We start from the raw sequence: 27,791 nt of genomic DNA, 5'->3' as shown, positions 1-27,791 counted from the left end.
GTCACTGAGCATTGGAAGATTTGGGCTTTGACTTTGGAAACTTTATAATCTGCCTGGATCAAGATGTTTGCAGTCTTAATAGCATTAATTAGAATCCTATTTTGTCTAGACACCCATAAGGAGGTTGTCTACATGTTTTAACAGGATGTCGTCCTGTAGCTGGAGACCTCTTAGGTCTTTGGCTAAAGCAGTCTCAAACAGAATGGGGTATTTGTGAATTCTTACGGTAGCACAGCCCAACATAGTTGTTCTTTAGGAGCTCCCTGTGGGTCTTCACATTCAAAAACAAACAACTCAATTTTGTTCTATCAAAAAAAAAAAAAAACACCTCACTGCCATTGAGTTGATTCTGACTCATAGTGACTACCTTTTGGGTTACTGAAGCAGTGTTTCTATGGAAGTAGATTTCCCAGTGTTCCTTCTGGGGAGTGACAGGTGGGTTTGAACAACCAGCCTTCTGGTTGGCAGTCAAATGCCTTAGGCACTACGCTACCAGAGCTCCCTTTGTTACCAGGATGTAAAAAAAAAAAAAAAGAAAGAAAGAAAAATGCATCTTTTAGATGTGAAGTGGTAAACTATGAACAGTCAGCTCATAGGGTTCACAATAAAGTATATGGGTTGGAACCACAGGGTGGAAAGACACCATGTGTCATGGTTACCTAGTGCCAGTCTGACAGGAAACATACCACAAATGGGATGGCCTTAACAAACAGGAGTTTATTCTCTTACAGTTTGGAGGCTTTAAGACCAAGTTCAAAGTGCCAGGCTCTAGGGGCTGGGTGAAAGCCCCTCAGCCTTGGGCTTCAGCTCTGACTCCAGCTTGGGCCCACTGAAGCTAGAGGCTTTTCTTCACTCAGACAGCTGCTTGCTGCTGAGAATGCCAAACCCAAGGTTGACAAGTAAAAAGGCACAGTCCCGATATTATAAAATCACATGGCAGGCCATTAATACAAAGCCATTGTAAGTCCCAAGGTCAGTAGAGCATGGCAGGCTGCTGAACAATGACATGGCTACATGGAAGGTTCAAGGTGCCTTTCCCAAAGCTGTTGCTTATATATGGGAAGCAGACCACATATCCAAAGCAGCTACTCAGCTTCTTGTGGTAGATTTCACTATGGAGTTGATTGCCAGTCTCATCATAGGGAATAACTACCACCAGCTGCCCAGCCACTCAACCAGGCCCAGCCAAGTTGACACAAAAACATAACCACCACACCATGATACACTTAATGATTCAGAGGTCTTGAACAAACCAGTATTCTCTTATTTGGGGCTTTTTCATAGTCAGGAAAATAGTACTGCATGGTCACTAGAAGGCCAAATGAGTCCATGTCGAAGGAATCAAAAATGAGAGGATGCTACCCTAGTTTTGGGAGCTCTGGTAATGCAGTGCCTAAGGCATTTACTGCTAACCAGAAGGCTGGCAGTTCAAACCCACTACCCACTCCTCAGAAGGAAGACAGGGCAATCTACTTCCATAGTGATACTACCTCAGAAACCCAAGGAGGGGTCACTATGAGTCGGGTCCAACTCGACAGCACATAACAACAACAACAACCCTAGCTTTACCTCTTGCCTAATTGGGTACAGTTCATGGACATTGAACTAGAACAGGTTCAGTGTATATTGGGGCAGTGTACTTGGTCTTACATGGTATCTTCTTAGCCCACACACATGGCTCAATGACTTGCTCACATTCTTCCAGGATGATGGCTTCCAGTGATCGAATGGCTAGAAGTGAAACTTACATTATCCGCTTATGCTCAAGAGGAACAGTTAAAGTCAATTTTTCATTGTTAGAATGTATTTGTGCTTCAATTTTACTCAGTAGCTCTCAGCTCAATAATGGAATAGAGTACTCTAGAAGAGCATATAAAGAAAGTATGTGATAAAACTTTTTCTCCTAATTTACGTTTCATCAGCTGGATAAAGTTTCAAGTAATTTCTCTCTCGGTTACTCCCCAATAGATACACCCTCTCCTTTAGACAAAGTTCTCTTCAAATTATTTAATATTGCATGGGCTACTCTGGTATCAATCAGAACATCAGTTAATTCTCCCCCAATTTCCATGGTAATCAGAGGCACTGAAGGGAAGATGGGAAACATTTGGTTCAGGCCTCAGTCTTCATCAATTGGAGTCTTCATATACACCATGGGTGGCTCCTAGACACATGCTTCAAGGAGTTTCATCAGCATGATCTGGTCCTGTAGGTCCAGTAAATATTCCTTCAATACCATCTTCTTTTGCTAGTTAGGACATTTCAACATCCAATGTCCCTTTGACTTGCACCTTGCACACTGATTCTTTACTAGCTTGGGTCTATTACCTGGGGTGCTGTTCTTCCCTCTTGGAGGTCATTTCCTTCTATTAAACTCTTGTCTAAGAGCAGCTACTAGGAGGGAGACTAGGATCTTCATTATTTGACTTTCCTTTTTTTTTTTTTTCCTTGCATTTGCTCTGTGTTAGTATAAACTTTAAAGGCTATTTATACTGAGAAATCCCCATGCCTACCAGTGGTAGTTAAGGTTGTATGTCAACTTGGCTGGGCCTTGGTCTTGAGTGGCTGGGCAGCCAGATGTAGTTATTTCCCATGATGAGACTTTAATCACCTCCATGGAACAATCTGCTGTGAGCAGCTAAGTAGTTGCTTTCAGGGTATGGCCAGCTTCCACGGTAAAAAGAAAAGCTTTGAGATAGGTCTCTACCTTTCCAGCACATCTGGACCCTGCAGTTGTCTGAATCTTGGACTGCATGTTGCCTGCCTATCTTGGGATTGTTCTGGGACTTGAACCAGTAGTCTGCCATGTTGCCTGCTGATCTTGAGATTGTGCCATTTTACCTATTAATCTTAGGTTCATCAGCCTCAGCAGCCAGAAGCTGAGTAAGTCAGAAAAACCCTCCAGCTCCAGTGGGCCTGGAATTAGAGGCAGAGCTGAAGCCCAAGGTTAAGGGGTCTTCACCAAGCCCCCAGAACTGGCACTCTGAATTTGGACTTCTAGCCTCCCACCCTGTAAGAGAATAAATTCCTGTTGATTGAAGCCATCCACTCGTGGTGTTTTTGTTGTAGCAGCACTAGAGAATCAAGACATCGCACTTTCATTTACTTTCTGTAGCTTTCTCCTAATGTCTGGAGCACTTTGTCCTATAAAAATCATATTGACCATTCATGCATTCTCTGAAGCCTAAATCAAAAAACCGCCTAAGTACTGTAAAAATGCATTCAAGAAAGGCTGATGGGTCTTCTTCAGGTTTTAACTTGACTTCATAAACCTTGTCAAAATTTCTCTTCTTAGTGACCTCACTTCAGAATTCTGCCAAATACAGTCTCTAAAGTGTGACAAGTGAGTTAAAACTTCAGGGGTATTAGGGTTCCATTCTGGTTCTAATGTTGGGAATGCTTGGTCTGCTGGCAAGTGATTGTTTGTATTTTGTTGATGTAGTCTATTGGCTTTCTTTTTAGCCTTTTTAATTATCATCCTTCTATCCTCTGGAGTTAAGAGGATAGCACGTAGTTCTTGGCAATCTGCCCATGTGAGATGGTGCATTTTAAAGACAGATGTAAATAAATCATGTATTCATTTAGGGTCTTCCTGATAAGTAGGCAAATTGTCTCTCCAATTAAATAGATCACAAGTAATAAATGGGCTATGAACACAAAGTATTTGTGGTGGCTCCCCTCCAGCTGCATACTCTGAATTTAACATAGGAACTTGACAAAGAGGGCAGAACTCTGATATTTCTCCTGCTGTTCCTGTTCTTAAAGAGGTGCCACCCCAAGTATGTGGTGGGGAGAAAGACCCTGCACCAGAGGAATCTTCTCGGGATGACAGAGGGTTTACAGTGAACCTAGGTTGCACATAAGGAGGATGATCTGATAAAATCACCTTTATTATGAAAATCTTCCTCCTTGTTTGCATCATTTAAAATTGAAGGTTTAAATTCTTTATGTGCTATAATATTTCACTGTTTCTGCAAATCTTTATTTTGCCATAAAGTCATAAAAACTTTTATAGACAATTTTTCATCCCATTTTCTTTCTCTTGTACAAAAATAAAATCTAGCTGCAGAATAGTATTATAATTTACAGATCCATTTACTGGTCAAGTTTTACCCTCTCCTAATTTATACTGAGACTAAACAGTATTACAAAGAAGTTTAATTTTAGCTTTCTTCATAGGGTCACTTCCACAATAGGAATAGGACCAATGCTTAAGGGTACACCCTAATGGGCTACATTTCAGAATCTGACTCTGTACATCACCCATTATTATAATAGAACCTCCATTATGTCAACCTCTAAAGCTTCAAGGGCTAAGTTTACCTGGTCTATAACTTAAATCACAAAGTTGAACCCAATGGCATTTATCTCTTACTGAAGGGACCCAAGTCCCTCTTCCAAGAGTAACCAGGAAAGCTGTCTCTTTGTCCTCACTGCAAATGTCACCTTTGGGTCCAAGATTGGATATGATCTCAAGGACTAAGGACTTTACCCCTGAAGAAAAAAAATCCAGTGTGTGCTGGGATCAGCCATCAGCTCCTGTCAGTCAAAGAGATTCTTCATAACTTGGCAATGTAAAAAGGCAAGATCACTCCGTTGTCACCAGATATTATTACATAAAAGCAGATTCGTGCCTGGTGTGGCACTCGTTAATTATGAACCACACTGAGTTGAGGAAAAGAGAGAGTTTTATTTTTTAATGTGCTAAAGAAGACAGAGGGGTATTTAAGCTCAGATTCTGTCTGGCCTCAGGAAGTGGCTTGATGTTTTTATAGGTTTTTGAGCCTATAAACATTATTACAAGTTTAGATCATGTTAAACATACACAAACTCATAAGGATGCAAAGTTGCAAAATGTTAAATCTTCTCATTATCATGTGAGATCAAAGATTACAGCCTTCAGTGTGGATTACACCACAAAATAAGTAAGCAAAAATCCACACAACTGAACCAATAAGCAACATCTTGATAAATGGAGAAAAGATTGAAATTGTCAAGGATTTCATTTTACCTGTAGCCACAATCAATGTTCATGGAAGCAGCAGTCAAGAAATCAAATGATGTATTGCACTGGGCAAATCTGCTGCTGCAAAAGACCTCTTTAAAGTGTTGAAAAGCAAAGATGTAACTTTGAAGACTAACCCAAGCCCATGGTCTTTTCAATATCCTCATATGCATGTGAAAACTAAACAGCTAATAAGGACGATAAAAGAATTAATGCATTTGAATTATGATGTTGGCAAAGAATATTGAATATATCATAGACTACCAGAAGAATGAACAAATCTGTCTTGGAAGCAGTATAGCAGAAATACTCCCTAGAAGCAAAGATGGTGAGACTTTGTTCTCATACTTTGATCTTTTTATCAGGAAGGATCATTTCTTGGAGAAGGATATCATGCTCCATAAAAAAGAGGAAGCCCCTCAATGAGATTGATAGACAGTGACTATGACAATGGGCTTAAGCATCACAACAATTGTGAGGATAATTCAGGACTGGGCAGTGTTTCATTTTGTTGTACATGGAGTCACTATGAGTTGTAACCAAATCAACAGCATCTGAAAACAGCAAAAACAATATTTGGAAATAAATCATCAGATCTTTCTTCTTAGTCTGGAAGCTGAAACTTGTCCACCACAGATGACCCTGCTGTGTATTTGAAATACTGATGGCATAGCTTCCTACTTCATAGCAACACAGAAGTCATTGCTTTCAGATTGCCACAGTATGACAAACTGACAGATGGCTTTTGGAGGCAAGTAGATAGGTATGCAGAAAGATGATAGTAAATAGATAGGTGATAGATAGATAGACAGATGATAGATAAACACATAGATAGGTAGATAGACTGAAAATTCTCTGATCTAATAAAAATTTCTAATTTTTCAGTTGCAGAAAATGAGACCCAGAAGCTTAACTTGGTTTCTTATAGCCACTCAGCTAGAAACCAGCATTTGGACATGATACATCTTTACCTATGGAAAGGACATCTTCTGATATACCACCTTGAATAATCAAAGGCTATGGCTTGTCTTGAGTTACCTCCAGCTTACCCTCTATTGTCCTTAAGATCAACACATACATTTGCATATGACCTATTTTAAGGATAAGTTTCATCATCATTTACTGATGAAGATTAAAGACTATATAGTCTGCTGTATGGATTACACCTCAATAGAAAGAAAATGAAAATCCTCACAACTGGACCAATTAGCAGTATCACAATAAATGGGGAGAAGATTGAAGTTGTTAAAGATTACATATTACTTGGTTCCACAATCAACACCAGTGGAAATAGCAGTCGAGAAATCAGACAACATATTGCACTGAGCATATCTGCTGCAAATAACCTCTTTAAAATGCTGAAGAGTAAAGATGTCTCTTTGAAGACTAAGGTGTGCCTAACCTAAGCCATGGTGTTTTCAATTGCTTCATATGCATGTGAAAGCTGGACAAGGAATAAGGAAGAAAAAAGGGTTGATGCTTTTGAGTTGTGGTGTTGGTGAAGAATGCTGAAAGTACCATGGACTACCAGGAGAACTAACAAATCTGTCCTGTAAGAAGTGCAGCCAAAATGCTCCTTGGAAGGGAGAATAACCAGACTTCATCTTACCTACTTTGGTCCTGTTGTCAGGAGGACCCATTCCCTGGAGAAGGATATCATGTTTGATAAAGTGGAAGGTCAGGGAAAAAGGGGAAGGCCCTCAATGAGATGGAATGATACAGTGGCTACAACAATGGGTTCAGGTATAGCAAGGATTGTGAGGCTGGCACAGGACTGGGTATTGTTTCATTCTGTTGTATGTAGGGTCATTCTGAGTCAGAGCTGACTTGATGACACCTAACAACACAACAACATCAGGAGCATGCAAAATTAACTTCTTCTTCATGAAAAAGTAACCAATCTGTACAAAATTAACTGATCTGTACAAAAGGGAAAATAGAGTACACACACACCATACACATGCACTCACATACTATAGGATGGTAGAGTGTGCATGATATTTCCTCCAAGACAGGTTCATCCTCTTCTACCTCATGCTGTACCATTTTGATTAGAATATTACCTTTGATTCAAATGAATTTTAGCTGCAATAAATTGTTTTGTTACTATATGAGTAGATACTAGAAATGCATGAATGTTTCCAAGTGAATTGCTATATCATCTGCAAAGTAAAGCCATAGAGAATTAAAACAATTATACCCATATCTGTATGGAAATGTGGGAACCAATGAAATATGATCCAATATCCATATATCTTTAGTAATAATTTAATATGACCACAAAATTTATGTGTTTGAAGTTATTACAAATATAATGCCAGCCCTATTCCTGAAGTAAAAATAACATCCATCAAGGAGTAATGATTAGCTTGCCTACTTATTGAGTAGTTTTATGTAACTTTTGTATTTTAAATTCCATCTTTTACGAAACAAGATTTTACCACTCATTTGCATTTGCAATAGAGATAAAATAAACAGGTCTCTATAAAGAACACCAATCAATATCACATCACATCCACTATGAAAATGTACTCTTATTGTCTCTAGAGTCCATAATAGAAATATTGTCCTTTGGTCCAGCAACAGAAAATTTGGGATCAATTCCTTGCTCAAGGACTCACTAGCAGTGTCAGTCACTCTTATCTCTAAGTATATTTGCTCCCTGGTAAAAGGAATTGGGGCAATCCAAAGAAATAATTATTTAAAACACTGTGTGACTCACAAAGCACATCACAGACTTGTCACTGATGTTGCAACAACTAGGGGCAATTAGATGATATGTTGGAGTATAGTTAATGATGCCTTATGGCTTGCTCTTGACCTCTAAGCCAGAAGAGGTTCCTAGTAACTGTACCAAAGAGTTCTCCTCCAACAATCATATTTTGAAAATATATATTTTTATGTAGCTCAATGAAAAGCAGTTTTGAAAATAAAATATAGAGACATTGTAATAAAAACACTTCTTGAGACATTGTCTATGAAAGTAAGTAGAAAATAAGCACATGCAAAAGAACTTGTAGAGTTCTTGAAGAAAGAGTAATATTGACGAACTTTGTGATTTCCAATAAGGTGTTTACACATAATGAGAAAGATTTTACAAAAGGGGATTCTTCTAATTTCATAAAATTGCAATAGTAGTACTAAGTTTGTCCAGGGTGATTTATCCAGGATGAGGAAACAAAAGAGTGAGACTAAAAGGTAGGAGAACTATGCAGTAGTACCAGAATGACTGTCTTGGCCAAGTCATTATATACTCTGTTCTCCAGTTCCCCTCATTTAAAAATATAAGCTTTGAGTACAAAGCTTATCTATAGTCATCGCATTTTTGAAACAGTGGTGTACAGGTGATGGGTGAAGCGGGGAAATATGGTACAGGCTCTAAATGTGTAAGAGGCACTCTGTACAATTACATGGGGATTTTAATTGACTATAGATTGCAGTTCATCCATGATTTTCGAAACTTGCTTACATCAGAATCACTTAGGTGAGAAGTTTACAAAATATGTATATAAATTACCAGACCCATTCAATCAGAATTTCTGATTCAATAGCTTTTTTTCTGGCTTCTCCTTCATTGGGTGGTGAACTTATTCAGGGCATTCACTGTGTCCCCAGGGTCTAGTATAAACTTTTTGCCCAGAAATGTTTGTGGAATAGTGAATAATGAATTACAAGCTCTGGGGGGAGCTCTGGTGGAGTAGTGCCTAAGGCATTTGACTACTAACCAGATGGCTGGAGGTCCAAACCCACCAGCCACTCCTCAGAAGGAAGATTGGGCAATCTACTTTCTTAGAGATACCACCTTGGAAACCCAAGGAGGGGACGCTATGAGTTGGAAATGACTTGAGGACAGTGAGTTTAGTTTAGTTTAGATGTTTTTGTTTTTTTTTTTTTTTTTGGTGGGCAGAGAGCATGTCAAAAGAAAAGCTGTACATCTCCAATCATGCTGATTTCAAGTGTAATTGTGGGAATAGGAACTGGACTAAAGGACTGCCAGAGGGATGAGCAAATATCTTCACCAAAAAATGTGAGTTATTTAGGTGTCTAGTCCATAAAGTATAGAAACTACAAGAAGTTTGATGTCAGAGCATGCAAATGCAATGCAGATAGCATGATGAATTAATGTTAGAGAGGAAAACAAGATAAATTAGTAACTTGTTTTGGTTACCTAGTGCTACTCTGACAAAAATCATCCACATATGGATAGCTTGAATAAATAGGAGTTTATTTTCTTACAATTTTGGAGGCTTTAAGTCCAAGTTCAAAGTGCCAGGTTCTCAGAGCTGGGTGAAATGCCCTCAACCTTGGGCTTTAACTATGCTTCTTGCTCCTGGTCCTTGAAGGTAAATGCTTCTCTTCTCTCAGACAGTTGCTGGCAGCTGAGGTTGACAAACCCAAGGTCAACAAGTAAAAAGGCACAGTCCCAATGTTACCAAATAACACAGCAGGTCATTGATTCAAGTCCACTGAAAGTCCCAAGATTGGCAGAGCATGGCAGGCTGCTGAACAAAGACTTGACTATATGCAGGTTCAAGCGTGCCATAAGCTAGAGACTATTCCCAACGCTGTTTCTTATATACAAGAAGCAGACCACATCCCTAAAGCAGTTACTCAGCTGGTCCAATAGATTCCATCATGGTGTTAATAACCAGTCTCACCATGGGGAATAACTACATCCAGCTGCCCAGCCACTCACCCAGGCTCAGCCAAATTGACACACAAACTTTACCACACATGTCTTGAATGTCATTCTAGGTGTATTATGCTCTACAATCAAGGCTTTTAAAATGTTTTTATATTTTGGTTATGAAATACTTTATTCTAGTAAAATATTAATTTAAGCTTAATTTGAAATTTAAGGTTACGTACTTAAATCAGATTTGTTAGAAGCAGTAACACAGAAGTAAGGACTTTTGTTGTCAGGTGCTGTTGAGTTCATTCTGATTTGTAGTGTCCCCATGACATAGTGTAGAACTTCCCCTGTTGTTGTTATGTGCCGTCGAGTCAGCCCCAACTCATAGCAACCCCTCCTTGGGTTTCCTAGGCAGTATCACTACGGAAGTAGATTGCCCCATCTTCCATCCCAGGAGTGGCTGGTGGGTTTGAACCGCCAGCCTTCTGGTTAGCAGTCAAGTGCCTGAGCCACTATGCTACCAGAGCTCCTAGAACTTCCCCTAGACTATAATATTTATGAGAGTAAAGCCACAGGTCTTTCTTCTTTGGAGGTGCTGGTGGGTTCAAACTGTCAACCTTTCAGATAGCAGCAAAACACTTAGCCATTGCACCACTAGGATTCCTTTTCAAGTAAGCTTAGGTCCCCTGAACCCTATATATGTAAGGAGTCAATCTTGCCTCTAAGACACTTTCATAAAGCAAACCTAAGGCTTACAAGATGCAGAGTGAAGCAACGCAATTTAGATGAGTTAACCCTGAGGGCAGAAACTGTTTATGAACCACCTAGTGTCATTCATAAGGAGCTCTGGTGGCATAGTGGGTAAGATATTTGGCGGCTAACCAGAAAGTCAGTGGTTCTAATCTACCAGCTACTCCATGAGAGGAAGATGAGGCACTCTACTTCCATAAAGATTTACAGCTTTGAAAACCCAATGGGGGTCACTATGAGTAAGAATCAACTCAATGGCAGTGGGTTTTTCAGTGCATTCATAAAACCAGAAGCACTAAACCTATGAATATAAGAAAGGCTTAATACTGTCATTTAAGAATTTATATTAACAGTGATATGTGGACACTGATTCTTCTGCATATATGGAACATTCTCCAATGTTATCATCTGAATAGTCACTTACTATGAATTATTACATGTACAGTGAACATAATGGCCATAAAAAAAGTGGAGCTTTTTCAATCAATACTAAAAAAAAAAAAAAAAAAAAAATTCACTGCCATCGTGTCAATTTGACTCATAGCATCTTCTTCTCCTTAGATTTCTGAGGTAGGTCTGTACAGAAGTAGGTTGCCCAATCTTCCTTCCAAGGAGTGGCTAGTGAATTTGAACTATCAGCCTTCTGGTTAGCAGTCAAATGTCTTAGGCACCATGCCACCACAGCTCCCATACCATTTCCGTTTAATGTTGAGACTGTGAAGATGGAGCTTCTATTTCTTTGCAATTAGGCTGAAGCAACTTTGGCTTCCAGGGGGTGGCAGGGCAGCACTGCAGGCTGTTTGGGCTTCAGGGGCCCAATAACTGCACCCCCCAGAATTGTTCAGAAATTCTTGATTATGCATTGTTAAGCTGAGATTCTGCAAGTTTGTACCAACTCTGCAACAACTGCTAGGTGCTAGTTAGCCTGGACAAGCAGTACCTATAGTCTGTGAGTGTACTTTTCATGCTGGAGTCAAATACCCAAACTTCTGCCATCATCTCACTCAAAATGAAAAAAACTTCTGGGTTCTCACCAAGGGATTTTCTGTTTTATAGTAATTATTCATTGCCTATAATATCACATTATTCTTTCTGAGACATAGTTTCAGAGTTAGAACAAGATGGCACTCAGTGTTGTCTTCTGCCTTGGCAAACATCAGATCATCTCAGGTGAATTTCTTAATAGTGATTAGAAGCATATTAAATTAGTAATAACATCCCAAGAGTCTTTTTCTTTATTAAAATTAGAGTGAATCACACTAGGCATAGAATAATGAGCAAAATACAATCATGCTGTATGAACATCTTGGGAAAGATTATATGCTCAGATTTCATATTCAGGATTCATATCAGATATCTACTGGCATTCAAGGGCATAAAGTGACACAAGACAAGATTAAGACTAGGGTTCAAACTCTTCTAGATCTTTTTATGTAGTAGATACTTCCTTTTGGCCTATAAATGCACATATATTTTTCCTTTTAAAAAGAAGAAAAGAAAACAGAGAGGAGGAAGAAGAAGAAGAGCGGGAGAAAAAGAAAGAGTAGAAGAAGGAAAGGAAAGGAATAAAATAACAAAGGAAAACATCAACAACAAAATAAAAGCCACACATACCTATCTAGACAGTCAGTGCTTAATTACCTTTCTGTCAATAGCAGAAATGTTTTGTTTTCTTTTATTTCCTTAGTAGTACAACCTCCAATATTTAGCTGGCCACATGGGCTATTTGAAATAAAGAGTAACTTTCCCAGACTCCTTTGGAAGTGTGATAGGCCCTATGACTAAGCACTTATCCATAGAAAGCAAAGTGTCTGGAAATGTTCAGGAGTTTTCACTGTAGGGAGGGTATTTCCTCATATATGCTGTGAAAAATGATCTTCAATTTTTTCTTTTAATTGCTAAACTTTCTTTAGTAAATTTTTTTGGTTGATCTTGTTCTGTCAAACTATATAATATATAGTGGACAAATGCTTAATCTTGGAAAAGAAAATACAAAACAAAATAAAGTCTGGACCATTATTTACTCAGACTTCCTTCCTCCTAAAACAGCTCCTTACAAAGAATTCCCATGAGCCAATAAGGTCTGAAGGGAAGTCTCTGTGATTGTGATGAGAAGGGAAGTGACAGTGGTGTCTCCTTCTTCTGGATGTTATAGATGTGTATGCCACAGGGTTTGGCTTCACTCATCTGGCACCTATTGGAAGAAAACATCGGAGGATAAAGCTAGGAAAGACAATGGAATAGAATAAGGTCAATCAGACACATCAAGGAAAACCTGGGTCTATGAAGACATTGGTGAGACACTAAACAAGCCAGCACTGGAAATACACTACCACTGGAGTTCTTGTTTTGTATGAGAAGTGTATGTAGATATATATTTGTAACTCTTATTTATTTATTTATTTTTATTTTTGTAGTATTTCCTCTCCTCCCCTTTCACCCTCCCAACAAACAAAGTTTCCTCCCATATATAAACCTTTCCTTGAATTTTTACTATAATGAACTAATGCAATATTTATCCTTCTAGGATTGAGTAGCTCACTCAGTATAAGGTTCTCCAAATTCATCTACATTATGCAATGTTTTGTAGATTCTACATTTTTCTTTAGTGCTGCATAGTATTCCATTGTGTGTTTGTTCCATAGTGTGCTTAGCTATTCTTCTGTGGATGGACACTTAGGTTGTTTCCATCTTTTTGCTACTGTAATAAGTGTTGTGATGAACATCCAAAAACCAAACCAAACTCACTGCCATTAAGTCAGAACTGACTCATAGCGATCCCTCCTTGGGTTTCTGAGATGGTATCACTACGGAAGTAGATTGCCTAACCTTCCTTCCAAAGAGTGGCTGGTGGGTTTGAACTGCCAGCCTTCTGGTTAGCAGTCAAATGCCTTAGGCTATGCCACCAGAGCTCCCGTGCTGAATATGGGTGTGCGTATATCTATTCTTGTCATGGCTCCAACTTATTTAGGATATATTCCTAGGAACGGGATCCTGGATCAAATGGTATTTCTAATTCCAGCTTTTGAAGAAATTGCCATACTGCTTTCTACAGTGGTTGTATCATTTTACAGTCCCAATAGCAGTGTATAAGAGTCCCAAACTCTCCACATCCTTGCCAGCATTTGTTATTTTCTGTCTTGTTGAACTTTGTTATTAGAGCCGGGGCAAGATGAAATCTCATGGTTGTTTTGATTTGCATCTCTCTAGGAGCTCTGGTAGCATAGTGCCTAAGGCACTTGACTGCTAACCAGAAGGCTGGTGGTTCAAACCCACCAGCCATTCCTCGGAAGTAGGGTCGGGCAATCCTAGTTCTGTAGTGACACTGCCTTGGAAACCCAAGGAGGGGTCGCTATGAGTTGGGGCCGACTGGACAGCACATAACAACAAACAACAACAGGCTAATGGTCATGAACATTCTTCATGTATTGTTGGCTGTCTCAATATCCTCTTTGGTGAAGTGTCTATGTCTTCTGGACATTTTTTAATTGGATTGATTCTCTTTTTGTGAAAGTATTCTATATTGTTGAAGTTTTCTATGCATTTTAGAGACAAGCCTCTTGTCAGACATGTCATTGTCAGATACTTTTTCCAAATCTGTAGGTTCTCTTTAATACTCATTTAGAGAAGTCTTTGGAAGCCCATAAAAATTTAATTTTTAGAAAGTCCCATTAATCTAGTTTATATTCTGCTGTCTGTACATTTTGGATTATGCTTGACAGTCTATTTATGCCATAAATTAGGGCCCCTGAATTTACCCTGATTTTTTCCTTGAGGAACTTTATATATAGTTTCAGGTTTCACATTTAAGACTTTGATCCATCTGGCTTTCATTTTTGTGTATGGTATGAGGTACAGACCTTGTTTCATTTCTCTGGAAATAGATATCCAGTTTTGCAAGCACCTTTTATAAAAGAGACAACCTCTTCCAATTTAATGGATTTCGGCCCTTTGTCAAAGATCAGCTGATCAAAGGTCAATGGATCTATTTTTGCATTCCCAATTCTATTCCACTGGTCTATGTGTCTTTCGTTATACCAGTATCAGGTTGTTTTGACTACTGTGGCTGTATAGTAGGTTTTGAGATCCGGGAATGTGAGAGCTCCTACTTTGCTCTTCTTTTTCAATAGTGCTTTGCTTACCCAAGGTCACATTCCTTTCCATATAAAATTAGGGATTGGTTTTTCCATATCCTTAAAGAATGTTGATGTGATCTGGACTGGGATTGCACCGAATGTATAGATTCCTTTGGGTAGAATTGACATTTTCACAATGTTCAATCTTCCTATCCATGAGAATTGTATGTTCTTTCATTTAGATCTGTTATGGTTTCTTGAAGTAGCCTTTTATAGTTTTCTTTGTACAGGTTTTTTGTGTCCCTGGTAAGATTTATTCCCAAGTGTTTTATTTTTTTGTAGCTATTGTAAATGGCATTGATTTCCTTATTTCTTTTCAACAATCTCTTTGCTGGTCTAAAGGAATCCAAATGATTTATGGATGTTGATCTTGTATCCTCAGAAGGAAGGTTAGGCAATCTACTTCTGTAGTGATACTGCCTTGGAAACCCAAGGAGGGGTCACTATGAGTTGGGTCCGACTTGACGGTGCATAACAACAACAAAAACAACAATGATCTTGTTTCCTGACACTATGCTAAATCTCTCAATTAGTTCCAGTAGATTTTTGACTTACTGTCTTGGATTTTCTAGGTATAGGATCATATCATCAGCCAATAGGGATAATTTGACTTCTTCCTTATCAATTTGGATGCTTTTGATTTCCCTTTCTTGCCTTATGGCCCAGGTTAGGACTTCCAGTACAATGTTGAATAGAAGTTGTGATAGCGGGCATCCTTGTCTGGTTCCTGTTCTCAAGAGGAATGGTCTCAGTCTCTCTCCATTGAGAATAATGTTGGCTGTTGGTTTTGCATGTTGTTGTTATTGTTATGTGCCATTGAGTCAACCCCAACTCAGCAACCTTTCCTTGGGTTGCCAAGGCGGTATCACTATGGAAGTAGACTGCCCAACCTTCCTTCCGAGCAGTGGCTGGTGGGTTTGAACCACTAGCCTTCTGGTTAGCAATCAAGTGCCTTAGGCACTATGGTACCAGAGCTCTTTTGGTTTTGCATATATGCCCTTTGTTATGTTGAGGAATTTCCCTTCTATTCCTATTTTTCTGAGAGTTTTGATCAGGAATCGGTGCTGGATTTTATCAAATGCCTTTTCTACATAGATTGATATAATCATGTGGTTCTTTTCCTTTGTTTTGTCTGATGGATGGTGTTGATTTTTTTCTGATGTTGAACCCCAGTTGGTCATAATATAGTATTTTTTGATATGTTGGAGTCTCTTGACTAGGATTTAGTTGAAGATTTTTGCATCTATATTCATGAGGGATATCTTTCTGTAGTTTTCCTTTTTAATGATATCTTTGCCTGGTTTTGGTACCAACGTTATGCTTGCTTCATAAAATGAATTTGGGAGTATTTCATCCTTTTCTATATTCTGGAACAGTTTGAATAGGATTGATTTATGTTCTTCCCTGAAAGTTTGATAGAATTCTCCAGTGTAACCATCTGGGCTAGGACTTTTGTTGTTGTTGTTGTTAATTTTTTATGACCTGTTCAATTTCTTCTTTAGTTGTGGATCTATTCAACTTTTCCACCTTAGTCTGTTTTAGATTAGGTAAATAGTATTTTTTCTAGAAATCTGTCCATTTCTCCTAGATTTTCAAATTTGTTGGAGTACAGTTCTTCATATTATCCAGATATTATCCTTTTTATTTCAGTTGGTTCTGTTGTGACATAGCCCAATTAATTTCTAATTCATGTTATTTGGATTGCCTTCCTCTTTACCTTTGTTAAATTTCCCAGTGGTGTGTTAATTTCATTAATGTTTTCAAAATACCAAATTCTAGCCTTGTTGATTTTTTTTTGTATTGTCTTTCTATGTTCTTTTTCATTTATTTCTGCTTAAAGCTTCATTATTTCTTTTCTTCTTGTGACTGGCCTCTGATCAGGGCTTTTGCTGTATCCCAAAGATTTTGGAATATTGTGTTTTCATTCTCATTTGATTCAAGGAATATTTTAATTTCATTTTTCATTTTTTTTCTATTACTCAGTCATTTTTAAGGAGGTGTTTTTGAGTTTCCATGTGGTTGTTCTCCTTCCATTGATCTTCTTATTGTTGATTTCTAATTTTATAGCATTGTGATCTGAGAAGATGGTTTGTGGTGTTTCAATATTTTCATATTCGTTAAGGCTTGCATTATGGCCTAATATATGGCCTATCACAGAGAATGTTCCATGGGCACTGGAAAAAAATGTATATTGTGCTGTAGTTGGGTAAAATGCTATGTAGATGTCTATAAGGTCAAGTTGGTGGATTTCATTGTTTAGTTCTTCTGCATCTTTGTTGAGTTTCTTTCCAGTTATTCTGTCATTGACTACTACAACTATGAGCCATCTCTTTGTCTTTTCAATTCTATTAAAGTTTGATTTAGGAGCTCTGGTAGCATAGTGCCTGAGGCACTTGACTGCTAACCAGAGGGCTGACGGTTCAAACCTACCAGCCACTCCTCAGAAGGAAGATGGGGCAATCTACTTTTGTTGTGATAGTGTCTCGGAAACCCAAGGAGGGGTCGCTATGAGTCAGGTCTGACTCGACAGCACATAACAACAACAACAAAAACAAAGTCTGATTTATGAATTTTGGGGCTTTTACATTTGGTGTAGATATTTATTATGGTTATGTCCTCTTGTTCAATCTACCTTTAATCATTATATGATGTCATTCCTTGTCTCTTATCTCTTGTCTTAAAGTCAATTTTATCAGAAATTAATATTGCTACTCCTACTCTTTTTTGATTGCCATTTGCTTGATATATCCTTTTCCAACCTTTGATTTTTAGTCTATTTTTGTCTTTGTCTCTAAAGTATGCCTCTTGTACACAGCATATTGATGGGCTATGTTTTCTTATCCAGTCTGCAACTCTCCATCTCATTTACATTCAGTATAATTATTAATAAGTATGAATTTATTGCGGTCATTTTGTTATGTGTTTTTTCATGGTGTTGCAGATTTCTTTCCATAAAATTTTCTGTGCTGAGCTCATTATGTTTATGAATCGTGTTATTATTTCCTTTGTTGCTATTGTTTTAGTATTTGCTAAATATTTGTGTTTGTCCTCTTATTTTAATTTTAAGGTTTATGTTTTGTTTTTCTTTGTTTTTTTTAGATTACCCTGTGGTTTATAATTTTCTTCCCAAGTTTAGAACAGTCCATTCTATCTTGCAATTGTCTTGACTTCCTCACCATTTAGAAGTTCCGTTATTATAGTATTTTTTTCCCCTCTTTTTGGTTTGTAGTTGTCCTTTGGTTCCCTGTTTACAAGTCTGTAAGTTTGTTTTACTTTAGATACTTCCATAACTGGGTTGGTTTTTGGGTTATGTCATCATGTTTGTTAATGGCTGATTGTTGTTTGCTGTTGTTGGTTCTCTGTCCAAAGGACTCCCATTAGCATCTCCTTTAAAGTTGGTCTTTTTTTAACAAATTTCTTTAGTTTCTGCTTATCTGGAAATGTCCTAGTTTTAGCATCATAGTTAAGGGACAATTTTGCTGGGTATATAGTTCTAGATTAGAGTTTTCTTTTTTCTTTCAGAGTTTTATATATACCATCCCATTGCCTTCTTGCCTGCATGGTTTCTGCTGAGAAATCAGAGCTTAGTCTTATTGGTTGCCCTTTGTAGGTAACTTTTCATTTTTCCCATGCTGCTTTCAGGATTCTTTCTTTGTCTTTGTTTTTGGTGAGTGTGTTGATGATGTATCTTGGTAATTTTCTTTTGGAGTCTATCCTGTTTGGGTTTTGCTGGACTTCTTGAATGGCTATTCTCTCATCTTTCATTATATCAGGGAAATTTTCTTCCAACAAACCTTCTACTATTTTCTCTGTGGTTTTATTAGTCTCTTTCTATTCTGCAATTCTAATTGTTCTTGTTCTTCTTGTTGTTATGTGCGATTTAGTCTTATCTAACTCATAGAGACCTCTCCTTGGGTTTCTGAAGCACTATCATGATGGAAGTATATTGCCCAATCTTCCTTCCGAGGAATGGCTAGTAGGTTTGGACCACCAACCTTCTGGTTAGCAGTCAAGAACCTCAGGCACTGTGCCACCAGAGCTCCCAGAATTCCAATTACACATGGGTCATTCCTCTTGATGGTATGCCACATGAATCTTAGTCTTTCATTTTTTAAAAAAATCTCTTTTTTTGATTGATCACATTCCAAAGAAGTATTGAGGTATTTATCTTCAATTTCACTAATTCTGTCATACATTGATTCAATTATATTCCTTTGCCCTTTCAGTGTGTTATCTATTTCTGAAAATTTAGCATTAATCTTCTGGATTTCTATCTTTAGATTTAGAATCATTTCTAATTTTTCATTTATTTTGTCATTTTGTTCTTGTATTTTCTTCTAAAATTGTTCTAGGGTTTCGTTTCTGTTTTTCTTAATTTTAACAATGTTTTCCTTGATTTGTCTCTCCATCTGTTGAAGGTACCTAAATATAATTCTTTTGAATTCCTTATCAGGGAGTTCTGATGCTGCTTTTTCCTCAGGGATGTGTTCTAGATCTGTATCCTGGTCCCTTGTTTCTCCTGCTTTATTTTGCTTCTTTGGGTGGACTGCAATGGTCTGTTGTCTCTGAGACATTGTGACACTGTTGTATTTATAATTAATTGGTGATTGTTTTTGGAGTGATTTACCCAAGATTTTATTTTTCTTTGTGTTTTGGATGGATCTGAGTAAGCAAGGTACTGTGCTACTCTATTCACTTATTGGCAGCTCTTATGTACTCACCACCTGTCTCCTTTTCAGTCACCAACTTCTGGTATGTCCGTGCTGTCCTTGGTAAGTGAAGCCTATTCTTAGGTCCCTGGAATCTGAGTGAGAATGCTGTCACTTTAAATATCCAAAATGTCCACCACTTTTAAACTTCCAAAATGGCTGCACCTGGACAGTCAAAAGTCTACAGCTCAGTGTGTCTCCTTTGCTGCTTCTTTTTTTAGTCATTAGACACCAGTGCTATTGTCCATGAAGCCCTTGGCAAGCAGAATTGATTTTTAAGTTAATTCTCAAGTCCTAATATCACTTGGAAATATTCAAACTGTCCATGCCATGAGAATAACTGAGAGTCCACAGCTCCTTTTGTACACTTACTCACTGTTTTCATTCAGGTTCTTCTACATAAGAAACCAAACCAAACTCACTGCCATCAAGTCCATTTTGATTCACAGTGAACTCTTTGGGTTTCTGAGGTTGTAAATCTTTACAGAAGTAGATTGCCCAGTCTTCCTTCTGTGGAGTGGCTGGTGGGTTTGAACCACCAGCCTATTGGTTAGCAGTCAAATGTCTTAGTAACTACACCACCAGAGGTCCTTCTCTCCTTCCTTTCAAAGCCCAGGGCTCCAAAGTTATTTGTTTAACAGGTTCTGTGTAGCTTGTCTGCCTACTCCGCTGTCTAGAGGGAAATATATATATATATATATATATATATATATATAATTGTGTAAGCCAACTTGCATTCAATTGCATGTTGTTGTTGTTTCCTTGTGCTCTCAAGACAGCTCGAACTCAGCAACCTTATGGGCAACAGAGTGGAAAAATGCCTGTTCCTATGTCATCCTCACAATCTTCATTATGCATGAGCTTACTGTCACAGACACTGTGTAAATTCATTTCTTGAAAGTCTTCCTTTTTTTTTGCTAATTCTCTGCTTTACATAGCATGACATCCTTCTCAAGGTACTGGTCCCTTCTAACCACATAAGCAAAGTAAATGAGACAAAGTCTGGTCATTCTTGTTTCTAAGGGACATTTCAGCTATACTTTTTTAAAGATAGATTTGTTCATATTTTCCTAGTATTTCATGCTATTTTCAGTATTCATCACCAATACTACAATTCAGAAACATCAATTTTTATTCAATCTTCCTAATTCAGTACATGGCTTGGGTCAGATGTACCTTAGTCTTCAATGTGAAATCTTTGCTCTTTAACACTCTAAAGTGCTTTTTGGCAGCAGATTTGCCCAGTGCTACTATGCCTGATTCCTTAACTGCTGCTTCTATGCATATTGATTATGGATCCAAGTAAAATTAAATCATTGATAATTCAATCTTTTCTCCATGTACTATGACATTGCTTATTGGGTCCAGTTGGGAGGATTTTTATTTTCTTTATGTTGAGGTGTAATCCATACTGAAGACTGTAATCTTCATTTTTAGCCGGCAAGGTTGTGTCATTTGCATATCCCAGATTGTTAATGACTGTTCCTCCAATCCTGATGCCATGTTCTTCGTATAGTACAGCTTCTCATGTTATTTGCCTGGTATACAGATTGAATAATTATGGTGAAAGGATAAAACCCTGACACATTGCCTTCCTGATTTTAAACCAAACAGCATCCCCTTGTTCTGTTTGAATGACTGCCTCTTGGTCTAGTTTCAGGTGCCTAGTGGATAAAATTAAGTGTTCTGGAATTCCCATTCTTCTCAATGTTATCCATAATTTGTGATTATCCACACAGCTGAATGCCTTTCAATAGTCAATAAAATGTAGGTACACATCTTTCAGTATCCTTTGATTTCAGCCAAGATCCATCTCACATCAGCAATGATATCTCTCTTTTCACTCTCTCTTCTGAATTTGAGTTGAATTTCTGGCAATTCCCTATTGATGTACCACTGCAACTGTTCTTAAATTATCTTTAGCAAAACTTACTTGCATATGATATTAATGATATTGTTTGATAATTTCTGCATTCTCTTGGATCACCCTTCTTTGGAATGGACACAAATATGGATCTCTTTCAGATGGTTAGACAGGGAGCTGTCTTCCAAATTTCTTGGAATAAATGAGTGAGCACTTTCAGTGCTGCTTCCATTTGTTGAAACAACTCAATGATTATTCTGTCAATTCACTGTTTTTCCCCAATTCCTTCAGTGCAGGTTGGACTTTTTCCCTCAATTTTGTTGGTTCTTGATCAAATGCTACCTCCTGAAGTGGATGAACATTGACCAATTTTTTTGTAGTACACTGACTCCATTTATTCCCTCCATCTTTAGATGCTTACTGTACTGTTTAATATCTGGCCCATAGAATTTTTCAATATTGCAACTCAAGACTTGCATTTTTTCTTCAGTTCTTTCAGCTTTAGAAATGCTGAGAATGATCTTCCTTTTCTTTGGGTTTTCTAAATCCAGGCCTTCACACATTTCATTATAATACTTTACTTTGTCTTCTCAAACCAACCTTTGAAATCTTCCATTCAGCTTTTTAATTTCATCATTTCTTCCTTTTGCTTTGTTTTTGTTGTTGCTATGTGCCATCGAGTCGGACCCAACTCATAGAGACCCCTCCTTGGGTTTCCGAGGCAGTATCACTACGGAAGTAGATTTCCCCCTCTTCCTTCCAAGGAATGGCTGGTGGGTTTGAACTGCCAGCCTTCTGGTTAGCAGTCAAATGCCTTAGGCACTCTGCTACCAGAGCTCCATTTGCTTTATCTACCGTCAATTCAAGATTAAGTTTCAGAGTCTCTTCCGACAGCCATTTCAGTCTTTTCTTTCTTTCTTATCTTTTTAATGATCGTTTGCTTTCTTCGTGTATGATGTCCTCAATGTCATCCTGTAGCTTGTTGAGTCTTTGGTCATTGACGTTCAATGCATCAAATTTATTTTTTTAGATGATCTCTAAATTCAGATGGGATATAATCAAGGTCATGTTTTCGTTCTAGTGGACTTGTTTTTATTTTCTTTGGTTTCAGCTTGAACTTGTTTATGAGCAATTGATTTGTTCCACAATCAGCTATTGGCCTTGTTCTGATTTATTATATTGAGTATCTCCATCACCTCTTTCCACCAATGTAGTCAATTTGATTCCTTTGTATTTCCATCTGGCAAGGTCCATGTCTGTAGTTGTCATTTATGTTGAAAAAGGTATTTACAATGCATGAGTCATTACAAAAAAACTACTGCCATCGAGCCAATTCTGACTCATAGTGACCCCATTGGGTTTCTGAGGTGGTAAATCTTTATCTAGATAGATTTCCTAGCTTTCCTTATACAGAGTGGCTAGTAGGTTTGAACTGCCAACTTTCTGGTTAGCAGTCAAATGTCTTAGGCACTGCACCATCAGAGCCCCTTGGATAAGACATTGTTCTTGCAAATTATATCATGTGGTCTCCAGTGTTATTTCTACCACTAGGGGCATATTTTCCAACTACAGTTAATTATCAAAGTATCTTGATTACATGTTTGGTTAATTTCAGACTGCAGAATTTGGTCAAAATCTTCAATTTCTCCATCTTTGGCTTTGGTGGTTGATGCATATATTTGAATTATAGTCATATTAACTGGTCTTCCTTGTAGGTATATGGATATTATCCTACAACTGAAAGCATTGTACTTTAGGACAGATCTTGAAATATTCTTTCTGATGATGAATGCAACACCATTCCTCTTCAATTTGTCATTCCTGGCATAGTAGACTATATGATTGTCTGATTCAAAATGGCCAGTACCAGTCCATATCAGTTCATTAATGCCTAGGATATCAATCTTTATACATTCCATTTCATTTTGACATCTTCCAATTTTCCTAGATCTTATTTTGAACATTCTATGTTCCAATTATTAATGAATGCTTGCAGCTGTTTCTTCTTATTTTGAGTTGTGCCACATCAGCAAATGGAGGTCCTAAAGCTTTATCCCATCCACATCATTAAAGTTGACTCTACTTTGAGGATGTGGCTTTTCCCAAGTAATATTTTGAGTGCCTTCCAACCTGAGGGGCTCATCTTCTGGAATTGTTTCAGACAATGTTTCAGTGTTATTCATGGTTTTTCAGTAATATATCAGACAATATTTCACTGGTGTTCATAAGGTTTTCAGTGGCCATGTTTTTCGGAAGATGATGGCCTCATTCTTCTTCCCAGTCTGTCTTGGTCTGAAAGTTCCTTCCATGCAGCCTATATATAAAAATGGTTGAAATGAAACTATAAACTTTCTTGGAAGTTGTTAATGCAGATTTTATTTCTTATCTTCTGATGACTATCTCTAAAAATGATGAAAAGTTGTAAAGTTATTTAAGATATGGAAAGAGTCGAGACACACAAGTATTAAATATAAGAAAAAATAAAAACAAAACTCACTGTTGTTGAGTCAGAAGCAACTCATAGAAACCCCTCCTTGGGTTTCCAAAGCAGTGTAACTACAGAAGTAGATTCCCCAACCTTCCTTCCAAGGAGTGGCTAGTGGGTTGGAACCATCAGCCTTCTGGTTAGAAGTCACACACCTTAGGTACTATGCCACTACAGTTCCTTAAAAATAAGAAAGGATAAAAAGGATACAAAATATTGGTAAGAAGAAATCTTCCAAAAATTTTCCAGTCATTGGTATATTATTGTTAGGTGCTGAAAAGTCAATTTCCACTCTCAGTGACTCATGTAACAGAGTCACACTGTCTTGTAGAGTTTTCTACTCTGCAATCTTTACAGGAGCAGATTGTCAAGTGTTTATCCTGTAGAGTGGCTGTGTGGGTCCAACCAACAACCTTTCAGTTAGCAAAAAAGTGCTTAACCATTGTGCCTCTAGAGACTTTTATTGGAACATTAATTAGGAGCAATTTTTGCATACATCTTTGGTAACACAACACTGAAACAGCTTGTTCTGCTAATGTCTAGCTCTAATTCACAGGAATTTCTTTCTTTAATAAGCAGACTTCTGACTTTCTTTAACTTATCAACATTTGTGTTCAGAATGAGGTGTTCTCTTACCACATTAGGACGTTTTAAATAACTGAATACATTCTCCCTCTCATTCCATTGTTTCCTTTTTCAAATATCTTTGTGTTGGGGGACAGGTAATTAATTATCTTTTCATCTACAGGTAACATGAGGTTACTGTTACTTCCTTTTTCAGGTATGATTTTATTCACATGATCCTCCCTCTCCTTCTTTTACTCTTTCAGAGAGAGATTAATATAGTCTTGATATCTACTCTTCTCTAAAGGTTAGTGTTAATTTTCTAGTGTTCATTGATCATATGTGTCTTGGCTTCTCAATTAATTCTATCACATGGACCAGAATGCCCATAAATAGCAGATGTTCTCCTCAATTGTGCTATGTGATAAGATTTCCATAATAGATCTTCTCATTTCCCCCAGCTATGAAAAATAACTGCAATTTTACTGCTTTGGAAGTGAATGAGCAAGTGAGTTCAATTCATGAAGGAGTGTGAAAAATCCCCCTTTACCATTAGTTCCAAGCCACATTCTTACATTCAATGTTAAGCCGTATGCTGTGGCCAATAAAGCTAATAAAATTTGAACACTTGTAACTTATCTTGAATGAAGCTGGGTATTATTCACATGTGGCAATTAGTATCAGATCATCCTTTAGGCAAGGGAAGCACAGGCTTACTTGTGCTTACTTACTAATCTATAGTGAAGAGTTTCACATGTTTTTCACCACATTAAAGATGTGAATAATTTTCTGAATAATCTCTAGTTGGCTAAGCACTTTTTACAATTGTGCACATGGCCCATAGTGTATTAGGAAAACAAGTTAATTTTAATTGAATTCTGTTAGACCTTTGTTAACATCTCGACTCCACTGGTAAGCAGGTGTGAGATCTTAGAGTATTCAGCCACCCTGAGTCTTAGGTTCTTTATCTTAAATGAAGATACCAATATCTACCTCAAAGAATTAAGGAGATTTGAGATAAATAAAATACCATTTATAAGCTATTTAAAAGAGATTGGTGCACATTAGGTACATAAGAAGCTTTATTTTTTATTTCATTCTTTTCATAAAAAACTAAATCTACTTCAATATCTCTGTCAACCTGGTATATTCTCAAGAAGTTTTGAAATTTAACACTTGTTCAATCGTTATTGGATGCCATTGAGTTAGTCCCACCTCATGGTGGCCCCATATACAACAGAACAAAACACTGTCCAATCCTGCAGCATCCTCATAATCATTGCTGTGTTTGAACCCATTCTTGTAGACACTGTGTCAGTCCATCTCATTAAGGGTCTTCTTCTTTTTCACTGGCCCTGCAATTTACCAAGAATTGTATCTTTCTCCAGAGATTGATTCCTCTTGATAACTTGTCCAAACTATGTAAGAAGAGGTCTTGTTATCATCTCTTCTAAGGAAATTCTGGCTGTATTTCTTCCAAGACAGATTTGTTTGTTCTTCTAGCACTCCATGGTATAGTCAATATTCCTTGACAATACCATATTCAAAGACGTCAATTCTTGTTTGGTCTTCTTTGTTCATTGACCAGCTTTCATATGCATATGAAGGAATTGAAAATGCCCTGGCTTGGGCCAGGTGCACCTTAGTCCTGAAGCTGATATCTTTACTTTTTAACACTTTAAAGAGTTTTTTTTTTTTTTTTTAACAGAAGATTTGCCTATTGCAATACATAGTTTGATTTCTTGACTGCTGCTTCCATGGGTGTTGTTTGTGGATCCAAATAAAGTTATATTTCTTGGTGTCAGGTGCCATCGAGTCAGTTCCTATTCATAGCAATGCTATATACAACAGAATAAAACACTGCCCAGCTCTGCACCATCTTCACAACCATTTCTATGTCCAAGCCCATTGTTGCAGCCACTGTGTCAATCCATCTCATTGAGGAGCTTCCTCTGTTCCTCTGACCCTCTACTTTAAGAAGCTAAATATCCTTCTCTAGGGACAGGTGACTCCTGATAATATGTCCGAAATATATGAGACAATTTCTTGCAATCCTCATTTTTAAGGGGCATTCTGACAGTACGTCTTCCAAAACAGATGTTTTCATTCTTCTGGCACTCAGTCATATATTCAGTATTCTTTGCCAATGCCATAATTCATATGCATCAATGTAATGTTTTTTCTTTTATGAATTTGCAAGTGCTTCTTTCTGAAATATTCTTAATTTTAAAATGATCCTGAAAGGATGACCCTATAAAAGGTTAAGATCCATTACTTAAGTTTAGAGAGTTGGTCTGAATATACTTTGCTATGAATTCAGGCAATTTGTGAGAATATTATTTCTTGGAGGCCTGTAAGTTACTATTTAACAAATTATTCTTCCACTCTATCTAGTGGCTTTCACTTGCTAAAAGGTAAAGCTGATTTTATTTTCCTGAAATATCTCGCTCATCCGTGATATTCAGACTCTTGCTTAAGGGGAAATGTTTCAAAGAGACCAGAACAATAGTCAATCTATTATATTACTTCTAATAAAGTTTAATAGAGCTTCCCTTCTCCTTTCCCTGATGGAAAAAGAACATATTATTGGATTTGAAGAAAAGATTCTCAAATAGGACGAAAGTTAATGAGAAAACAAGGAAATGTCCTTTTTCATCTCATTGGTGTTGGGGCCAAAATAGTTAGGATGAGGCAAAGCATACCTCACCATTAAAAAAAGACCTATCCACTCCTGCAAAAGAGACATGCATTCAGTAAAGACCAATGCCAAGAAGTGAAAAAAAAGTGATGAAAAAATTTTCAAAATATTCACTACTGATATTAGTGGTTATGGTGCTGTTTATAAGCAGTAGGCACTCTTTTCTGTTGACTTAGAAATTTTATCCCATACTACTGCATCATAGTTGAGAAAGACTTAAGCTGCAAGTAGGTCAACACCCAAATGATAATGGTCTGAGAAGGTTGTTTTCTTTTTTTTCACTTAATGAGTGAATGAGAGGTTAATTTTCTTTGTGTTTGTTGTATTTTTTTAGGTGCCATCAAGTTGTCTTCAACTCACAACGACCTTATGTACAACAGAACGAAACACTGCTTGGTCCTGTGTCAGCCTCATGATCCCTGCTATACCTGAGCCCATCCTTGCAGCCACTGTGTTAATCCATCTTGTTGAGGGCCTTCCCCTTTTTCATTGACCTTCCACTTTACCAAGCATGATATCCTTCTCCAGAGAAGTCCCTTCTGACAAAATGACCAAAATAGGTGAGGTGAGGTGAGGCAAAGTCTGGCAATTCTTGCTTCCAAGGAGCATTCCAGCTGAACTTCTTCCAGGACAGATTTGTTAGTCCTTTTAGTAGTTCACGATACTCTCAGTATTCTTCACCAGCACCACAACTCAAAAGCATCAACTCTTCTTCGATCTTCCCTATTCATTGCCCAGCTCTCATATGCATATGTTCTTGAAAATACCATGGCCTGGGTTAGACACACCTTAGACTTCAAGGAGACATCTTTGCTCTTCAGCACTTGAAAGAGGTCTTTTGCTGCAGATTTGCCAATGCAATACATTGATCCCTTGACTGTTGCTTCCATTGGTGTTGATTGTAGAACCAAGTGACATGAAGTCTTGGACAACTTCAATCTTTTCTC

The sequence above is a fragment of the Orycteropus afer genome, unplaced genomic scaffold (assembly GCF_000298275.1).
Source record: "Orycteropus afer afer isolate SDZICR_OR568_19922 unplaced genomic scaffold, OryAfe1.0 scaffold00344, whole genome shotgun sequence".
In the NCBI taxonomy this organism is placed as follows: domain Eukaryota; kingdom Metazoa; phylum Chordata; class Mammalia; order Tubulidentata; family Orycteropodidae; genus Orycteropus; species Orycteropus afer.
This window is presented reverse-complemented; position numbering follows the sequence as displayed.